Raw genomic sequence first — 20766 nt, 5'->3', positions numbered from 1 at the left:
GAAAGTTCTTTAGGTCACCAAGAGTTTAAATCCCCCCCCCCCCTTTCAAGGACACAGTCAGTTGAATTCCAGCTTCTGTAATCTGCATGAGAAAAGCTAGGGGGAGGCTGGGGGAGAGTGTGATTTAGTATAAGAAGAATTGTGGCAAGGCTGGCCAAGGAAAAAAGTCCTTGGCAGTGTTTTTTTGCTTATCAGGTACGAGATGCAAACTGTGCATTTCTAACAACACTCCATTTCTAACAATATTATAACAATACTCCATTTCTAACAGTTTGGTAGCATTTATCATTTGCATTATACTTAAGGTACCATTCTGGCATTTGCTGAAGTTGTTAGGAGTTTTGTCATGGACTTCTTTGGAGAAATAACCTTAAGAGCCCTCAAACTGTGGCCATCTTGTTCTTTCCTCCCCCATGCTTCATAAACATGGATAAAAAACTTTGCCTACAAGCATTGCTCTGTATGTTATGTTCAGTGTAGCTAAATCAAAGGTTAATATTTTTTTTTAAATAGGCTCCACACAACTGTTGGATATGCTTCATCAAGTTTTGCAGTAAGCAGATGGCTTCTAAAACATAAATGTAGCAAAATACCAGGACAGTTCCCAGATCTGCTCTGGTATCTCAGTGACACTATTACAGAAATATGCATATCGGTCATGACAAGGTGCTGTATATACACCAAGAAGAATTTGTTGGAAAGCAGCCACATTAATTTCAACTCTGTAGAAAATGCACAAAAATAAAACGTTTACCATCTGGAAAATGACCAGAGTTAACAGAGAGAGATGCTTCTGAGAGCTCAGTTGCACACTATCTTAGCTTCATGTGGATAGCAAAGCACAGTAGCATCTCAGCTGTGTCTTGTCCTGGTATAGGAAGAAAAGCAGTATATTAGCCATGTGCTGGAAGAGCAGAGGGTGCTCAAGGTGAATCTCTGTTAATACAGAGAAATTGAGCAAGTACTTTTTCTTTTCTTCTGTTTTTCTTTTTGAAGTCCTACAACTCAGCTATCTATTACCAGGAAAAAGAGACTGGTAGTAGCCTTGGAGTCAAATGTTATATTGTGCTTGGCCTTGCACAGGATCAGAAGAAAGAATAGGGGGCACATCTTACTACTTTGGGATGTCAGCATTTTGTTCAGCTGCTGTTCCAACCAGTCAAATTAGGGCTGTGATGGTGTAGGCTGTGGCCCTTCCCATAGCTCCAATAGCTTTGTGGATGAAGAGAGGAAGGGGTGAGAATAAAGAAACTTCTACTTCGTTATGGGGGCCTGGGATGTGGGGATTCCTGAATGGCTGAAACAGCTTATCCTGGAGCTCCTACTCCAACAAGATCTTCTATTTGCTACTAGCTTCTGGTATGTTTCCGGATATACAAGTATATCCAATAGCCAAATCTGAGTTGGCTATCCAAAATATGACTGTGACATTCAAAGTAAAAGTATGTAGACAGATGTCCTTAACGTGTGTAGCCATGTGATTTGCATGTGAAACCTTTCTTAGAAACCAAAGTGCAGGGGTTCAGAAATCATAAAGCCACTTCTTAATTTAAATTTGAAGCTTAAGTGTTTCATTTTGTTTTGCAGACTATCATCTCTACTAATACATAAAATAATAACAAAGTAATTCTTCAACTGGTGGAGCAACAGAAGCAACGGTAAGATATATCCTTCACCCTTGAAGCCTCTAGTTCAGAACACATTTGGAAGCAAGAAAGCCAGATAGCAAATAAATGATGCAAGACTTGTTTGTTTTAAATTTTATTTTGTAATCTGGTTTAGAAGTACAAAATTAAGTCTAAAAGCACTTCCAAGTCTTGCTGAAGTTAATAGCAATCTTTTACAGTCTTTTGACTGTAAAAAGGAATTGCTTTTGACCCCAGTCCGTAACAACTTTTTTAAAAACCATATTACAGAATATATATGTGACCATAGTAAAATGGACTCTGGGATTTTTCTTAGAGTAGAACCTGAATGATTCACAGAGTTAGGTTTCTAATCCCACCCTGTGAAGATAATGGTGTATGAATTAACCAGGGATATACAGCAGTCAGCAGTGTGGAACTGCTAATGAGCTCCAGCTGATTGGAGAAACTTCATCCTTTGAAATAAAAGTAGCAGAAAACAGCTGAATGGCTTGTTCTGAATTAGGGAGCTTGCCACAAGTGAAGTGGTTGTTGTTTTTTTTTTAAAGTATCCCTTCATATTTCTCAGCACCGCTTTCCCAAAGCTGGCAAATTGCTTGGGGCCAAATTGGCCAAAAGGAAGCAGTTAATCTTTCTGTTGTCTCCAAGAGCTGCATGACAGTGCACTGTCTGTTGCTTGGGGCAAGTTGATAGCTAACCTTTTACTTTTGCATTCAGTATGTTCATTATACTGCATCATTATTATCTGTTTTATCAGCATGTAATGGAATTTGGTTAATTTTTGTCAGGATGACCTAAAGTCCCATAGGTAAAAGAGATCTTGTGCATCACTCAGTGAGACGCACAGACGTTTAGCTTTGCCTTTCCAGTTCATCTCTTGCTTTAAGATTTGAATCCATACTATTTAAAAATCACCAAGTTTAACTTTTGGTGCTGTTTGGTAATGCAGGGCAATTGTACAAATTGCTTCTTGACAGTTGCCACTGTTATGTTCAACGTGACTACAGCAAATTCAGTACCCTTTTGATTCTGAAGCCTTCCATCCTCAAATATAAGTCCTGACTTTCTAGTCAGGCTGCAAAACCCAGGTGTGGGTAGTGGAGTATATACAAATTTGATAAAAGGGTTACCATTACCAGTGCTGCCATAATGCAATGATCTATCTTATTGTTGAGAAGGTGACATATTGAATTAGCTGTGATCTCTGTGACAGCTTTTGAGCTTGTACATTCCACTGTTCATGCGAGATTTAATTTGAAGTAGTTCAGTCTGCTAGGGCCATTTCTTATTCTCCTTTGTTGGCCTGATATTTTTTTTAACTAACAAAAGAAAATACTTGTCCTAATCCTCATGTGGGTGTATGATTTGCCTATTCTAGACTGCAGGTTCAATATAGAACACTATGAGGTATTCAGTTTTTTAATGCTTTCTATTATAGATACCATTTATTGTTTTATAGGCAAAATTCATCTGATTTGTTAAACACTTAATGTCTACAAATTGTTTTTTGTTTAAATCTGATTCCAGCTGCTTTTCTTGTGTATTTTTCCCCCCAAAATGACAGTGGGAACCTGGAATAAGTTTTTATGTGCAAGAAGTGAGATGAATAGAGGTGTAAAAGGAAAAAAAAAAAGTAGTCAGATGATTATTGCTAGATATTTGTAAAACATATGAAATGGTAGGCATCATAATGCACTGAAACATCTGATTTGGTCTTTGGCTATAGCAGAGCTGCATCTTTTTAGGATGTACCGTGCATACCATTCTGCTTACCTGCTGACCAAATCCTACGATGGAAGCAGCAGGCAAAATTCCCTAGAGATAAAAACACAGCACTTCTCTGATGCATTATTCTCTATCAGCCAAGGGAATGAGATTCCCAAAGTTGTTTTTAAAGTTGGTGCCTGTGTGTTATGCCAGCAGACAAGCTTGAACAGGAATCTAATACAAACCAGTCTGTGATATTAAATAAAGCCCATTAATTCCATTTGTTCAGTTTTACCATCATAAATTAACCAGTGAATTAAAGAAATGCTTTTTAATTATTTTTGCAATTGCAGCACTATTGCTGAATCACTTAAAACAGTCCATTTTTCCTGGATTAAGCAGTACTTGGTAGTAGCCATAGCCAGTTTGACTTTCTTAGTTATATTATCGCACTGGGTTCTGGAAATAAAAGAAGGTGGTTTTATCTCATAAGTGAGGTACTGAAACCTTTATGGTTCCTGCTTTGCATAACTGTCTCTGTGTAGCCTACCAAGTCTAGATGCCTGCAACTACCAAGTTCCATATTAGTATCAAGTTTATGCCTACTAACATTAAAGAGTTTGAGCCCATAAGAGTTTGGATACACCCCCCTTCCTCTGAAAGGAATCAGTAAAATGTAGGCTACTTACAGATGTTCAGTTTCTCCTGGGAAAGACTATGCTCTCTCAGGAGAAAATATTAGTGCATAGACATTCACTACTTTTTCTCTCAGAGCACAAATGGCCACCCAGGGAGAAAAATAACTTGGGAACAACCATAGTGAAATGGTTCCCTGGAGAATCTCTCTCGGGAGACTGAACATCTGTACAGGTACTTATCTGAGAGAAGCCGCAGAGCAGTCCTCTGGAATCCTAGAAAGTTTTTCTCCCTGCCCTTGCTCTGAATGAGGGCTCCAAACCCACATCCCAGACTAGGGCACTACCTGCCAGGTTACAGTGTGTGGGTGTTTCTACATGTACATTAATGTGCTTTAGATACTGCACATTTAGTTTAGTACTTGCTTAATAAAGTACTTAATGCGCAGTAACTAGAGTTACTATGCAGTAGTGCCAATGCACGGTTATTTTGTGATGCTTACTGTGCATTAGCCTAGTAACACTACGCAGCAGGCTATTAGCATGGTTTTTAACCACCATGCTATTGCTCAGTGTTTATTAGGCTAATATGTAGTAAACATCTTGTGTAAACATGCCCTGTGGCAGTCTCTTTCCTTCTCTGCTCCCCCTCTCCTTCCTGATGAGTGAGTTGTGTGACTGCGCTTGGAGGGTCCTTTTGGAGTTTAGGCTTCTAAATGTCACCTAAATCCTGGCAACTGGGGAGCCAGTTTGAATCTGTCCTTTGTTGTCTTCTGTCTTATACAGCATCATGACTATTGTCCTCATTTAATAAACAGTAATATATAAAAGTGAAGGTCTAATAGCTGTTGTTGGAGATGGGTATTCAGCATACATTCCTTCATTTCTAACTGGCAATCCACACCATTGTACTACTTCAACTTATCTCAAGATTTGTGTGGTGTGATCTAAAGGCACAATTATCAAACTTATTTTCATTTGTTACCACAGCAGAATTTGAATGGGCATCTTTACCAATGGCAAACAATTGCATCATTTGTCTTCCCTCCATCTCTGATAAGTTTCTTTTAGGCTAATTGCTGTGCAGATATCTCAGGTCCTAAAAGAAGCAGAGCTAATTGCAGGCTGACATTTTAAGAAAAGTAGCTTAAGAAATTTTTTAGTATTCATACTGTCTGGATAAAAGCTCTGGTATGTTTCTATACTGGAGAATGAATCATTGGACTTTGATGTTGTACACTAAATGAGCCTTTTACTACACTAGTAAATTGCAGTTGAATGAATTCTGCTGAGCTTTGTTTAGCTGGGACTCTAGCCATTCAAAAAAAAAAAGGTGTAGTCAGAAAATACATTAAGGCAATTGTTCTCAACCTTTTTAGACTCAAGAAACCTCTCAGAAAATGTCAGCTCTTAGTTAAAAATCAAGTGAAAACTACAGAAAAATAATAGAGCAATTCTTCTTTTGCAAAGAACTCAGACTATAACAGGACTGCATGTTTTAACATGATGGATTCCTATTTGAAATCTCTGGGTTTATCTTGTAAATCATGTTAGCACACTTAACAATGCTAACATTGCTTGGCACCCTTGAAAAGATTCCAGGCACCCCAAGGTGCTGTGGCACTCTGATTGAGAATCACCACATTAAGGTATAGGGTGATTTAAATTAAGTGATCATCAAAGTAATGAACCTCCATCTTAGGATCAGTGGGGAAGGACAGGAATTTAATGTAAGATTTAAGACCTTTAGAAGGGGCAATTTAAAAAAAAAAAGCCAACACCTTTTATTTATTTTTCAAGATTTTCTTTACCCTTTTCCACTTTATGTATTGACACAACGAATGACATTCTGCCCCTTTTCAAGCCATTGGCAAGTTTGCCATTAACTTCATTGGAGCCAGAATTTCATGCCTACCATGTTGAAATGGTTGTATTTATTGTGTGTCTTTCCTGCTACCTTAACAAAATCAGGCATATTCTGACAGCATGAAATTATATTATGTTATGGTAAATTCTGCAGCCCTTGTGCAAACATTTTTTTTTTTAAAGAAAAAGGTTTTGCTGCCAGAAACTGTTTCTACCTATGACTAAAACTGCCAAAATTATGCTGGTGAAAGTGTTTTGTGTTTTTTCTTGTGAAAGTAGCCTAAAGCCCAAACATGGCAGTTTCATTTTATGTATGAGCCTTTTTCATTTTTTTCTAATGATTTTGAAGGGATCTGTGTTTTTAGAAATTGAAATGACAATTTTTTTAGAAACAGTGTACTGCATAAGACTTGTTTTTTTAGCACTGTAGCTTTGTCTCAAATGTGGTGTAACTTAAAAAAAAAATGTCAACTGTAGTGGGCTGTATTGCTGCTTTAAAAAAGTTTCAGTCCTGTTTTCATTGGAATCCCTTGTGCAGCTCTATATGACTTCAGTGGGGGCAGCACTGGGTCCAGAAAAGGAACAAGCACGGAAAAGAGTTTCGAATAATAGTAATATCATGAACTCTACAGTGTGTTAATTCATTAATAAAATGTGTGTTGGAAATACTTCAAAAATGTTGTTATTTCCATAGGTTAATTCTTCAGTCTATCTAAAAATAAATCAACAGTCCATCTGAAAATAATTGTTCTAGGATGCATTTACTTTGTTCATGTCACCTATCCTTTATTTATCATTCCTCTATGTATGGTCAGATAAATTGCGGGGAGACTGGGAAATGATCCTATGATTATGAACTTAGTTTGTAATATCCTATTTGATGCTTTTGGAGTGTTTTTCAGACAGCTTTAAGGGTCATGACAAAGGTGAGTGGGCAGCAGCAGTTGTGCATAATCACGTAGCAGTAGGAAAGTGGCTAGACCTTCATTTTCTAACACTTTCTGTAAAGTATAGTCTATTTTATTAATTTTAAATTCTGTCTTTGTAGTTTTATGTGAGCCCCACTGGAATGCCTTGCCCAATTCTTATTTTTAAATCTGTATCAAAAATTAAAATTAAGATGATCTTACTAGTGATGTTATGTTTTGACAGATCTTGTCTGGCCTACCGCCCTAGAGGTTGTCTAATCTGGCTGAGACGTCAGCCTGACTTTAACATGCGAGTCTGTAGTGGACAGGAACTAAGGAACTGATCCATGAAGGCAACTTAAACAGAATTTAGCTGATCAAGGTCCAAAAAAGTGACCCAGAAAACGCACAGTAATCTAGTGACCATAAAGTCCCATTAAGTGCATAAATGAATCCTGTTCCTATGTTTTTGGTCTTGAAAGGCTCCTAAACCTGGGCTTACATGTAGAGATTCCCTGGTCTGAGTAGCTGTTTATGCATTTTTTCCATTTGACAGTCATTACACAGAAGAATGACTTCTGTGAGCAGGGTCTGTGACTCTAGTCTCTCCTCTTACAGTTGAATACCTTACCTGTTAGTCTATAGCCAGGCTCCTCCTTGTTTGCTCCAGTAAGAATGAGAGAAGCTAGGCCATTGTTCAGTCTGTAACTTAACAAGTAGAGTATGGGAGGTAGGAGGTATGGGGTTGACTCCTTTCGGTGTCCTATAGCCCATACCTAAAGCTCTGACTCTAACCACTTGGTCATTACGTCAAAGGTGACCACCAGCAATTCTGCTACCTATCCTGCCTCAATCAATTGCTTACTTTCAAAAGAAGGTCCTGGATTTTGAGTAGTTGGAGGTATCGGTAGATGGCTCTGAGTGGGTACCTAAGCTCCAAAGAGAAGTGGCAGTTCAGACAGACCCCTTTGCTCAGTGTTTCCTATTGGCTGGATCTGTGTGGCTTCCTGAATTTTTACTACTATGTTGATAGGATAGCTACAACAATTTAGTCCAGGGCATTGTTTGTCTCCTCTAGTTGCTGCTTTAGTACAAATAATAAATATTTGTAACTAGGGGTATGTAGTGGTTGGAACATCTGAGTTTACTGGGGTATTATTCATGATGGGGGAGAACAGAAGATAAGAGGCATTTATCTAATGGAAAATGGTAATCATTCTGCCATTCCCTCCTTTTTTCTATTCTTCACAGTTTCCACATGCATACGTCTTACGTGAGTATTCTGGTCCCCTGTTCCCACAGTCCACATTCTCTCCCATCTTGCCAGTCCATGGCCCCTATATACACACTCTTTTCTGTGATCCATGGGCCCTTTTTGATTTCCCCCTCAGAGTAAGTTCATCTGATGTGTGCTAAAAGACCATAAACGCTAGAGTTTAAACTTCTTTTCCTTCTACTCTGTGAGAAGGAATTCATCACACAAGTCCCTGATTCTGTTCTCACTGAATCACTGACCATCTTTGGGGAGTTTTATTGGCTCTAAAGAACTTGCTTGAAATAAACTGGACAATATTTTGTTATTTCGCCCCCCCCAAATGTCCTTATCTCTTTCTAATATACATAAAGGCAGACAAGGTTTTCTGGGTAAATCCTATGATCTTTTATTAGACAACTAAAATAGTTGGAAAAATTCTTCTTTGCCAGGTTTTGGATACATATACTCTTCTCCATTTCAAATGTCAAAATTTGATATCTTCCATGTTTCAGGGGGGTAGGTTGTAGCCGTGTTGGTCTAAAGACATAGGCAGGCAAGGTTCTCTGGGTAAATCTAATATATTTTATTAGACCAACTAAAATAGTTGGAGAAATTCTTCTTTGCAAGCTTTGGGTACAAGCACCCTTCTACCCAGAGGTTTACAAAGAAGAATTTCTCCAACTATTTTAGTTGGTCTAATAAAATATATTAGACTTACCCAGAGAACCTTGCCTGCCTATGTCCTTAGACCAACACGGCTACAACCTCTACCCCTCTAATGTGGATAACGCATTTTTATCATCCTCTATTGAAGAATGCATCTTGGTTCAGAAAGGGTGCTTAAATATGTGCTTTAAAATGTAAACTTTTTATGTTTTCCTAAGTTCAGCCTTAATTCACAATAGATGAAGTGTGTTGTCTTAAGTAAACTATAAGATTTTAAAATAGTTAATAACTAATGAAGAATATGGTCAGATGGCAGATTGCCAGTTACTTCATATCACATTATTGTTCATCTTTTTAGTATCATGGGGCTGAGAAACCATGCTGTGGAAGATAACTTTTTTTCCCCCTTAGCAGCAGCATCTGGTTCTTTTACAAAGCCAGCAGGTGGTCATATTAGCAATTTAGGAGCAGCCTGTAGGCTGTGACCTGTGCTCTTTTCTTATCTGGATTCTGTTTTCTTTTGATATCTCATTAAGTCTGATGAATCTAGGTATTGCAGCTAAAATGACTTAAGTAATATGCATCATAGTACTTGGCTGGGGAATAATTTAGTACACAACAAAAATATTTGGTGCTGTCTCCTAACTTTATATGTAGTAGGATGCTGCTGGAAAATCCAAAGTGAAAGCTGTGGAACAAAGAGAAAAAATGTACTAAAATTATTTTAAGTCTAAAAATTGAGTCTCATTTTGACCCAATAATTGGGTCAAAAGATTTATTTTGGTTTTTGAAGTTTAATATGTAAAATCCTTCCCTTCCTTCCAATATTTTTCACTGCTGCTTAAAATGTGAAATTGTCTTTATGTATTATGAAATAAGCCATAACCAATTGATTAAAGATGTAAAAAACAAGCATTTATCCATGGTTTATATATGGCCAGTTCATTAAAATCATTCAGGAGATTTGTACTCATCAAAAAACGTATTTAAGATGCATTGTAATGAAAGTCGCTGTGTTGAACAAAACAGGATTATTCTTAGAAATCAGAATGGAAAAAAACTGTTTTCTTTTCAAGAAGAAATGGTACATTTTGAAAATACTAAAATCTACAATTTGGGATTGGCCTTTCCAAGTGCTTTGGATTTCATAGGAAAAATAAGATGAATGTAAAAAGCATTTTGAATTAAACAATCTTCATGCTTTTAAATTCTTAGATTAGAGACGCAAAGATCATTGTGATGATTTGTTATCCTGTATAACACAGGCTATAGAACTTCCTTAAACTAATTGTTATTTGAAGCAGAAATACTCATTTTATTTATTTATTTATTTATTTTTTAAGTTCTAGTGACTGAAGATCTACTACAATTCCTCGTGAACTATTTCATGTTTAATTACCCTTTCTGGTAAAAACTGTCTCTTAATAAGTGTGAATGTGGTGCACTCACCTTGTTGTACCTCTTAAACTTAGGGTGCCTGCAGAGGTTAGAACCCCACTCTAACTCGCGGCACTTCATGCAAAGCACCGTGAGTTAGAACACATTCCCTCCCATCTGACCCAACAGATGTTTGCCTGTTGTGTTGGGGGCTGGAAACAGCCTGCAGTGGCTCCGGCTAGAAGGTAGGGGTGCTCCAGCAGCCTCCAACAAAGTTGCTAAGATGCCCCTTTCCCCGTCCCTGCCTCCTCTCTCCCCGCTTTGGGGCTCTCATTGGGGGAGGGAGGGGGAAGAGGAGGGAGCTGTAGGTTGCTTTGAATGGCTAGAGCTAAGGGGGATGGGTGGGAAACAGCTCCTTCACTTTGCAGGCCCTTCCAGCTCCCCCCTAGTACCCCAGCCAGGGAAGCTTGGGGCACCCTCAAGGCAAAAGGGCTCCATTTTACCCCCCTTCCCCTCCCACTCAGCTCTGGCCATTCAAAGCAGCCATCAGCTCTGTGCTGGCTGCTCCCTATCACTTTGAATGGCTGGAGCTGAGGGGGCTGTCGTCAGGGGAGGGATGCGGCTGGTAGCACTGGCCCAGCCCCACCCCTGTGTGAAAAACTAACCCTAGAGGAAACACAAGTTCCCTAAAGTGCTCTGCTTTAGAACACTTTTAATGTAATACCTCATTTGACATGGGCTAATTTTTTTTGTGCGATTGGCCATTTAAAAGTGCTCTGCACCCATGCATATGTGTTATGTCCTGGTTGTAGAACGCTTTTGGGGTCTGGATCACGTGAAAAATGTTAGTTGTGTAAGCATCCATAACATGTTAGATCAACCAATGTTGTATGGGAGGGTAATGTTTTCCATACAGAATTCTGTCTTTCTGTACAAAACTTATTTTTTCTGTCACATCCCAGTGTGTCACCTGCAGCAGCAGATAGTAGGATTCGGGGAACCTGGTTAAATTCCCAGTGTGCCTTTTTGCTTTGCTTAAGCAAGTGAGTATGATTCCTGTTGTTTAGTTTCCCTCTCTGTGAAATGGGAATGATGATACCGTGTTTGTGAAATGTTTTTGATGTCTCCATATTCAAAGAACTGTTGAAGTGCTAGATATTATACTTATTCACCTTCTGTAGCCGTGTACAATTTGAGCCTGATTCTCATCTGAGTCCTGTTACAGTAAATATGGAGTAACCTCACTGGGGAAATCATAGATTCATAGATTGTAGAGTTGGAAGGAACCCTGAAGGATCATCGTGTCTGACCTCCTGCCCCAGGCAGGAAAAGGACTGAGGTCAGGCGACCCTAGCTAGGTGCCTATCTAGCCTCCTCTTGAAGACCTCCAAGTAAGATGATAGTACCACCTCTCTTGGCAGCCCGTTCCAGATTCTGGCCACCCTTACTGTAAAAAATGTCTTCCTAATGTATAACCTGAATCTCCACTAGTTTGTACCCATTATTCCTAGTTACTCCTAGAGGTGCCATGGTAAATAGTACATCTCCAACTCTCTGTTGTTCTTCCTTGATAAACTTAGTCTGCTACAAGGTCTCCCTTCAGATGTCTCTTGTGAAGGCTGAAGAGATCCAGATCCCTCAACCTCCCCTCACAGGGTCTTGCATGGAGGTCACTGATCATATGAGTGGCCCTCCTCTGGACCCTCTCCAGATTCTCCACATCCCTCTTGAAGTGCGATGCCCAGCACTGGACACAGTACCCCAACTGTGGCCTGACCAATGCCACATAGAGGGGGGAGCATCACCTCCCTCGATCTGTTGGTCATGCATCTGCTAATGCACGATAAGGTGAGATTGGCTTTGTTACGCTGCCGGCTCACGTCCATTGAACTCTATAGGAGTTTTGTCATTGATTTAATTGATTTTTTTTGTTTGTTTGTTTTCCAAGTGACCATCTTGCTGACACTTTTATAAATGTGTGTGCGCTTTCCTTTCTGATGGAGTGGCTTCTCGGGAGGAAAGAAGTGAACAAAATATTTTTCAGGATGAGGTGCTGCTGTAGGACTAGGGGAAGAATGGAATGGGAAGGTTAATGCCTAAAAGGGAGTCCAGATTAAAATTAACACACTGTACAGGTTGTGAGAGTTACAATTAAGAATTTATCATAGAATCAATGGACTGGAAGGGACCTGGGAGATCATCATGTCTGGTGCCCTGCCATAGGCAGGAGATTAATGAGCAAAAAGTAGCATAAAGAGGTGCTTATCCAGCCTCCTTTTGAACACCTCTAAAGATGGCGACCACGCCACTTCTGCCGGGAGTGTGTTCCAGGTTCTAGTTACTTGTATGGAGAGGAAGTTTTTCCTTAAGTCTAAATCTTCCCTCTATTAGTTTGTGACCATTGGTCTTCATCCTCCCCAGGAGGGGTACCTTCCTGAAAAGTTGCTCCCCCAGATCTTGGTGCTCCCCCCGACATACTTGGATGTCAGGTCACCTTTCAGCCAACTCTTACTCGGGCTGAACAAGCCTTGTTCCCGGAGTCTCTGCTCATATGCCTTACTTTCCAGGCCCATGATCATGTGGGTGGACCTTCTCTGCATCCTCTCAAGCTTATCTGCATCCTTCTTGAAGTGGTGCCCAAAACCAGGCAGTACTCCAGCTGTGGCCTTATCAATGCTGAGTAGAGAGGGAGAAGCACCTCTCTGGATCTGTTGGCAACTCATCGGCTGATGCATACCAGAGTTCTATTCCCCTTGCTGGCGACTTTCTCGCTGTTGGCTCATGTTCATCTTCTGGTCAATTGTGACCCCCAGGTCCCATTCAAATGCTGTGCCAGCTAGTGGGCTACTGCCTATCCTGTAGTTATGGTGCAGGTTCTTTCTACTCAGATGAAGGACCCAACACTTTTTTTTTTTCTCCCTGTTGAACCTCATCTAATTCTGATCAGCCCATAGAACCAGTCTGTCTGGGTCATCCTGGATCCTTACCCTACCCTCTGGTGTGTTTGCATTTCCCCACAGCTTGGTATCATCAGCAAACATAATCACAGAGCATTCCACCCCTTTATCCACATCATTAATATATGTTAAAAAGCATGGGTCCAAGTATCGATTCCTGTGGGACACCATTGGAGGCAGCCCTCCAGAATGAGTCCGTCCCATTGATTTACAACTCTCTGAAACTGGCCTCTAAGTCAGTTATTCATCCACCTCACCATAGGCTAGTCCAGGCCAATACCCTACAGTTTATTTGAGAAAATTTCATGGAAGACAGAGTCAAAGGCCTTACTGAAGTCTAGATAAATTATGTCTACCTCAGGTCCCTTGTCCAGATGGTTAGTTACTTGGTTGTAAAAGGACACCAGGTTTGTTAGGCATGATTTACCTTCTACAAAGCCATGCTGGTTGTTTCTGAATACCCTGTCAGATGCAAGCTTGTGATCATGTTCCTACCACAATATTATTTGAATCTAAGACTTGGCATGCTTTGTCCCTTTCTGCCCTTGTGGTGTCTTCAGTTGTAAACAGTTGTTTTATTATGCTTATGCCTAGGAGTTCTTCTTGGGCTAGGCTATATTAATGAGGATAACAACAGTTTGTAACTGCAGGGATTTTCTTTGGATTTGAAGTGCTGTGATTCTTTAAACAGAAGTTGCATGTGTATGGAGGGGTGAGGATGGGTGGGTCTTGACTGAATGTACAGAAGTTGTTTTTTACCTTCTTGGAAAGGAAAGACAAGATACCCTTATCTGCTATTTTTCTTTCACTGTTGCTGAAAGGGAGCAGGTTTGCAAAGGGTGAGGGAATGTGAGAAATGTTTCTGTTTGTATAGGATATGGACGTGAATGGAGGTTTGGCAAGATTGGGAAGTGTGGTTGAGATGGGCAGGGTGGAGATCTGTTCTCTTGGGTGAGAAGTTGGGAAGTGGAATGGGTGTAATGGAAGTTTTAAGGTTTGGGGGTTCTGTCTGGAGAGTCTGTGGTTTTCATTGCAACTTCCCCTGAGCTGCCCTTGGATAGCAGCTATAAATCTACAAAGTAAAGAAACATCATAGAGGGGAGGAAGTTTATTTTCAAGGACAGTAGTAGCTGAAAATTTCATTTAATATATGGTTGACCGAAAACTTCATGTACTGGCCTATATATCAGTTAAGTAGTGAAAAAGAAGGGTTTGCATATTTTGGCACTGAGATTTCGTTGAAAGTAGGCTGCTGGTGTATTGTATTGTCACAATGATTATGTGCTGTGCTTCTTATGAAGTTTGGTGCTGATGCAAAACCTTCAGGTTAGGTGGAGAGAGATAAAATGCTAATATTTGTGATGATGTACACATTAGGGCTTTTCAGACCACATTCATCCAAGTTTCTCTGGAGAATTTGAGCTGCACTGTGGAACTAGGCATGGGCCTGTCAAAGCAGCTTCTGTAGAAGAACATATACAGCTTCTTGTACTTTGTGAATGGGAGCAAATATAGTCCACTTCCCATTCCATTAAATAAAGGAGATGAACAGATCTGCTTTTCTTGCATTTTAAAACTGGCTTAAGACTCTTAGTTTTTTCAGTAAGTAAATGTTGCTGGATTTCTTGCATAGTGCTGTTTCCTTCACTTGGGCTTGTTGTTTTGTGTTTCATACTGGCAAGGATTTGTTTGGCATCATGATTTCACAGAAAAATGTTGCACCAAGGCATAGTGTTGCAGGAGGTCTGCAGTTCTAGCTTTCCTACAAATGTTTTTCTTTAGAATATTGTAGTTTTGTACTTTTTTGTAGGGGGGGAAATAGTTTTTATTTTATTTTCATTGATAGGATTTTGAAAATAAGGTGCTGTGTGAAATTGTTTTTAGAAATCACAAAGGCATGTCAACATGTTGGTGGCAAATGCCAAAGTAAATTGAGAAAAAAACACAATGAATGTGATTCGTAGCTTGGATACTAGTAACAGGTCAAGGAGTTCGGTGCATTTTCATTGGTATTGCATTCACAACAGCAATTCTATTTTTTTTCAGCTGTGAAAAAAAGCAAGCCCTTAATTGGCACGGCTACAATATTTTCCTGTATATCATCAGTAGTGACCATGACTAATGTAGTAAAAAAAAAAAAAAAAAAAAAAAAATCAACGTTGTTTGTAGAGAGCTTATTTTCTTTCTGTAAAATGAAGGCTCATTTTTTTTGTGATTTGCTTTAATAGGCTTCATGGAAAACATTATTTTCCAATCTTTTTAGCTGCAGAGCATTTTACAAACATTGGGTCAATTTTATTTCTGGAATTAATGGCATTATAGTCCACAGCGGCCTCCTAACACCTGTGACAAGTTCAGTCCATTTACTAACAAACAACTTTCTCACGCCTTTCTGAAGTAGATGACTATCAGTATTTTCAGTTTACAGATGAAATGATTAAAGCAGAAAATGGTAAAGCTCAGATTCTCAAAAGTGGCTTTAATTTTGGTGTGCCCAACTTTAGAGAAAAAAACAAAAAACAATTTCTTAGGGCTGAGTTCTCACACCTGCCACTGACTTATCCTGTATCTGTCTCCATGCTGGTGCTGAATCAAGTTCTCCTGAGTCTTAGGAGAACTTAGGCAGTACCTTAGGTTAGGTACAGACATTCAAAAAGACTGAGGTGGAATCAGTCTAAATTGTGTGCTTTTCTGTAAGCAGCGTATTTTAGATATGCAGAGAACAGAACATGCATTTGCCCTTTGGGGTGGGGGGAAAAATCTTAGACTGGGTTCCACCATTTTTTTTAAACCAGTCTATGTGCTGAACTTCTGTTCTCTTACAGGTATAGACTGGTTTCGTGTGTCGAACTTCTGTTCTGTTACAAGTATAGGCCAGTTTCTGATAACTTACACTAGTAAAAGTGTAATGTCTGTATCTGGCTAGTCTAAAGACCATGCTCCCTTTCTGATGTCTCACTAGTCACAGGAAGAAAACCCCCAGAAGCTAGTGCTTTAGACACTGTCCTTAAAAAGAAGGTTGCTGAGGCTTATACCTGTTGAGGCCTGAGTCTTGACAGCTATTATGCAAGTTAGACATGGTATAAAAATAGCTCAAAGATGCTTGCATACCTCTGACATGCCAGCAGAAGTCAAGGTGCATTTTGCTGGCAATGGACGTGTTTCAGGACCTATGCTTTTTTTCTGGATATGTTTATTCCATGGCCCTGACAGAAAGTGATTCATATGGTCTGTTGTCATAAATACCAACAATAATTCATAGGATTGATGAATTCCCTTTTTTGTTTTCATGTAAGTTGTCTCCTGACATCATTGTAACACACACATAAAATGATGGTGATCTGTACCCTTGAAATACCTAGGACCTGTTTTTTCACTGGAGGCACCCAGAACCAGAGGCTACTGTAGAAAATTTGACCTAAACAGTTTACCTTACCTAGTGCTATAAATTAGAGGGGTGACAAAGAAAATTGGCAGTGAGTTTAATGTTCGAGTCTCTGGGTCTTCTCACTTAAAAAAACAAACAAACAACAACAACAAAAAAAGCAGCTTCCTGCTTGATATAATTTGCTGAGGTGAATGTTTTTTGTGTTTGCTTTTTTTTAAATGCATTTGCTTTCTTTTACAATGTTTGTATTGGCTTCATCTTTCAAATGCAGCTTGAAAATTAGATTAAACAAATAGCTACATAAGTAAGATCTTAAGTGATCTTTGGGGCATGCTGTCCAGGGGGTTGTAATGGTGATATGGCAGTGGGGGAGAATGGAGGGGGTGGGGGGCTGTTCCAATTTCTCACTGTTTGCAAATTTGAGTTGAAGGGAGGAATTGATCGGTCTACTTTTAATGCCAATTAAAAATGAAATAAAACAAAACAAACACAAAGAGACCAAAAGCCTCGAGATGGGTGGTGTGTTTTTCTTACAAATGAAGCAGTGACTCTTACCTGTTATAGTGCATATCCTTCCCTTGCCTCCATACCTCAGAAGGTCCCAAGTGCTGGAGAAATGATGTGGCTGGGCTATGCAGGAAAGAACTATTCAGTTAGCTCATGCTTCAGAAACTCCCTACCCTTGCTTGTCAGGGAGCCTTTGTTCCAAGACATCTCCCTTGGCATTTTTATGCATCTGGGAGGCGAGCCAGGGGTGGGACTGCTGGATTGGTGACAGTATGCAGAAGCAGCGGGGAGACTTTAACCACAGGGCTGTGGTAGCAGAGCTGCTCTCTGGTCACTACTGCTGTGTGGCCTAGGGAAAGATTGTTTCCTTCCTCTAACGCCAAGCCCAAGGGCTTGGCCTTGTCCATAAGGGTTTAATATTATGCTTTTAATTGTAGTTGCATGGGTGGTGTGAGTTGGCAGTTGGCCACCTAGGTGTCTATACGCCATTCAGTTAGAGAAATGCCATGACAGCTTTCACTGTTTTTATCCTTCTAAGATCATGTTCTCATCAGGGCAGTCTGTTAATCTGTTGACATTGCTCTTGTGTCCAGAAAGGGGCCCTGAGGAACAATGACAGGTTTTACTTTCCTGCCTAAAAGGTTCTGACCTGGGAGGATCATTTCAAATTTTCATTGCATGTAGTGGGAGTGATTAGGATGCCACCCCATTGCCTCGCCACGCAGTTGCCCAAGTGTGTTGGTGGAACCTTGACTTTCAGATCCAGCAGTCTGTCACCTCTACATAACTCTTGGTTTCTTCTGGGTAAACCTAAATTGGCAGATCAAGCTCTTACTTGAATCACAGAGCGGTACCAAGTTTGTTTGCGACCCTTTCATATGTGGTTGTGACCCACGGGTTGAGAAACGCTGTAATTTTCTCCTTACCGAGGGTGGTAAGGCTCATTCTCTGTGCTGTCAGTGCCTAGACCAGGGGTGGGCAATTATTTGGGTGGATGGGTCATTTTTAATGAGTTTTGGTGACTGTATAGTCAAAGGCTATACGTCTCCACTTCCTCCCTCCTCCCCCACCCTGGTTGCAACCGGCATGGAAGCCTGAACCTGCCTGCAGCTTTAGCTTTAGCTTTAGCATGCCCTAGCACCCTCTCCACTACCCTGCCTGCAGCTGAAGCACACCTCTGGAAGCTGCCAGCTGTGTTTGGGCAACTGTGGATGCAGCCAGCAGCTGCCAGTTCTGGACTGGGGGAGGCTGGCCAGGGTGGGGTGTGCTACAGTGGTGGGCGGGTGGACTCTGGGTGCTGGGGGAGGCATTGGGGTGTGCTAAAGCTGCGGGCTATGACCAGAGTGGAAGCCTGAACCTGCCCGCAGCTGTAGCCCAGCCTCCCCTCCCCACACACACACACCTACAAGCTGCCAGCCATATTTGGGCAGCTGTGGGCATGATCAGTAGCTTCCAAGTCCAGACTTGTGGGCAGGAGGAGGCGGATGCGCTACAGCTGCAAGTGGGTTCATGCTTCTGCATGGGTGGCAGCCCTGGCTGCCTGGTACCACGCAGCTGCCAGAACCAGATCCATTGACTTGGTGGGTGCCTGCTCAGGGGCTGGGTCTAGTCAGTTAGTGGGTTGAATTTTGCCACCCCTAGCCTAGCCTGCTGCTATTCAACTGGCATGGAGGAGCAAAAAGTGACTGACACAAATCTAGAGTCCTAAGGAGCAGAATGGAGAGCAGGGCTAGACTAGGGACAACAAGCAGACAGACAGGAGTATGGAGGAGGGACCCAGGGTTGGAATGGGGAATAGCATCAAGAGACAGTTGGGGGAGGTGGGATGTGCTGGAGAAAAGGGAAAACGGGAACTGGAAATGCTGGTTCCTGTTCTGCTCCAGGAGCTGGCATAGGGCCAAGGATCCTGGTCTCAGCATTCCTCAGTTGTTACAACTCTATTGTCACCTTCCTTGCAGTGGCTGGTCCAGATAAAGGAAAACAACCTATTACTACTACCACTTACCCCAGTGATTCAAGTGATTTTTTTTGGAACAAAATTGATTTTGAAATTGTGTAAATACCACCATATTTATCATTTTGTTTCAGCCAGCCATAGCTCCTGTGTTTCTCTAGGAGTAAGATCAGGTGGCCTTCATGGCCCTGGGGCTGGGGAGTTGGGCAGGGAAGTCAGAGAGGGGAGATGGAAGTGGGGGAAATTCAGTACAGCAGGTTCTGAGTGTCTGGAGGGTCTGGGAACAAGCGCTGTATGTGTGAACAGTGGTATGCAAGGACTGCTCCCTTCATGTGTTCCTGCAGTACAGATCATCTTTTGGGACGTGGGGAGGGACAGATCAAAAGTAGGGCCACAGTGCTGCTATGGTTTAGGTTTTGACCTATGCAGAAGTGTATGAATTCCCCTGCACACTAGGAATGGTGGGAGGAATGGTGCGTGGGGGTCTCCTGGGGTAACCTTACTAGCTTGAGTTATGGCTAAGGGCTAAATTATGGCCTTCTATCTGCTCTGTTGTCCTGTCTGGGCCTTAACATTCCCAATTTCTTTTTTCTGTTTAACAGTACAGAATGGCAGGTTTCCTTATTTCTTTCTTGATTAAGTTGTATTTTAGCTTTGATTTAGATTAACAGACCTAGGGAAAATAAACTCAAGTGGAATGTTTCTTAAAGAGAAAAAAAAAAACACCACATGATTGGACTGGTATCTGCATTTATCTTGTTCACAGATGGAGGCTGAGATGATAATCTGCACACTCTCTTATTTCCTTCCTTCCTGTTGGGGCTTTCTGATGTATCAAGCAACTTAATATCCACTGAACTCTGAATATTAAGCCTGCTCGACTAGCCAGTAGCATTCAGAAGCCTTTGCACTTTTCTAATACAGCTCTAATTGATCATTGAAAGGCAATTTTTAGCAGAAAATTTCTAGTGACGGAAGATACTTTTTGGTACTTTGTACATTTGAAAATGGCTTTACTTCTCCCTAATGGTACAAACTCATTTTTTACTAATTCTTTGCTCATTGACTCCGTACATTGGATATTTTGCAATAAGGACACCTGATGTGTGAGATTTTGTTTTTGGGGTTTTTTTTAGTCTTTTATTTAAAAAGAAAAAGTCTTTTAAGAGGCAAGTGCTCTGAAATCAGAGCTTGACATCAGTGTTAAATATTAAGTGGTGCCTTTCAAGATTTAGTGTATGACTTTTTTTCCCTGCCTTTTTCTTGTGGAGAATAAAGGGATTTAAATTTAGAAAAACTCTTCTTACTACCTGACTTTACTGCAAGTTTGTGTTACAATTTAATTTCAGACTGACCATGAATGTGACGTTGTTTTGGTTTGTAGCTCGTTCATCAGGGGGTAGAAGAATCTCAGTGGCATTACTTGTTATATCTAATCCTCCAGCAATACTTGCAGTTATGTAAAATTTACCAGTAGGCACCATTGCTCTTTGGCACACATTGCAGTTTAGAAGCCAGTGGCTCAATCGTGTGTGTCAGAAGGGAACTAATAGTAGAATGCAGCCAAATTTTCCCCTTGGGTTCCCTGCAGAATGAAGTTCAGCTTAAAGAAACCTGATATAGCCCCAACACCAACCATGTGGGCTAGGGATGGACATCACACGCAAACCAATTGAAGTGATCAGAAACTGGTTTAAACCTGTAACAGAATAGATGGTTTTTAGTGCACATAAATCAGTTTGAAAAGGGCTGAAACCTGTTTGAGATAAACCTAGCTGAATGTAGTATCAGACTTAACTGATTTGGGCCAGACTGGTTTATGCAATGTCTGTCCCAGACCCCTTCCTGGTTTTAGTTAAACTAGACTCCTTCAGCATCCCGGCAGCCTCTCTGGGTGGAG

At 40.8% G+C, this 20766-nt stretch overlaps 1 protein-coding gene across 3 annotated transcripts in view; it reads left to right on the top strand.

Moving 5' to 3' along the window:
- TIAM2 (T-cell lymphoma invasion and metastasis 2) overlaps nucleotides 1-20766 on the top strand; it is a 268351-nt gene that overhangs the window by 46237 nt on the left and 201348 nt on the right. For 2 of the 3 annotated variants that reach the window (XM_019550041.1, XM_019550038.1), the window contains exon 2: nucleotides 1588-1658. The gene's annotated coding sequence lies outside the window, so the exon portion shown is untranslated. Of the gene's footprint in view, nucleotides 1-1587; nucleotides 1659-4130; nucleotides 4224-20766 lie in introns of those variants that run through there. The other variant, XM_019550040.1, reaches the window with a different exon arrangement.

This window comes from Crocodylus porosus, unplaced genomic scaffold (assembly GCF_001723895.1).
Source record: "Crocodylus porosus isolate Cpor-Errol unplaced genomic scaffold, CroPor_comp1, whole genome shotgun sequence".
NCBI classification, from domain to species: domain Eukaryota; kingdom Metazoa; phylum Chordata; order Crocodylia; family Crocodylidae; genus Crocodylus; species Crocodylus porosus.
The sequence above is the reverse complement of the archived record's forward strand: the minus strand, read 5'-3'. Positions and strand labels throughout refer to the sequence as shown.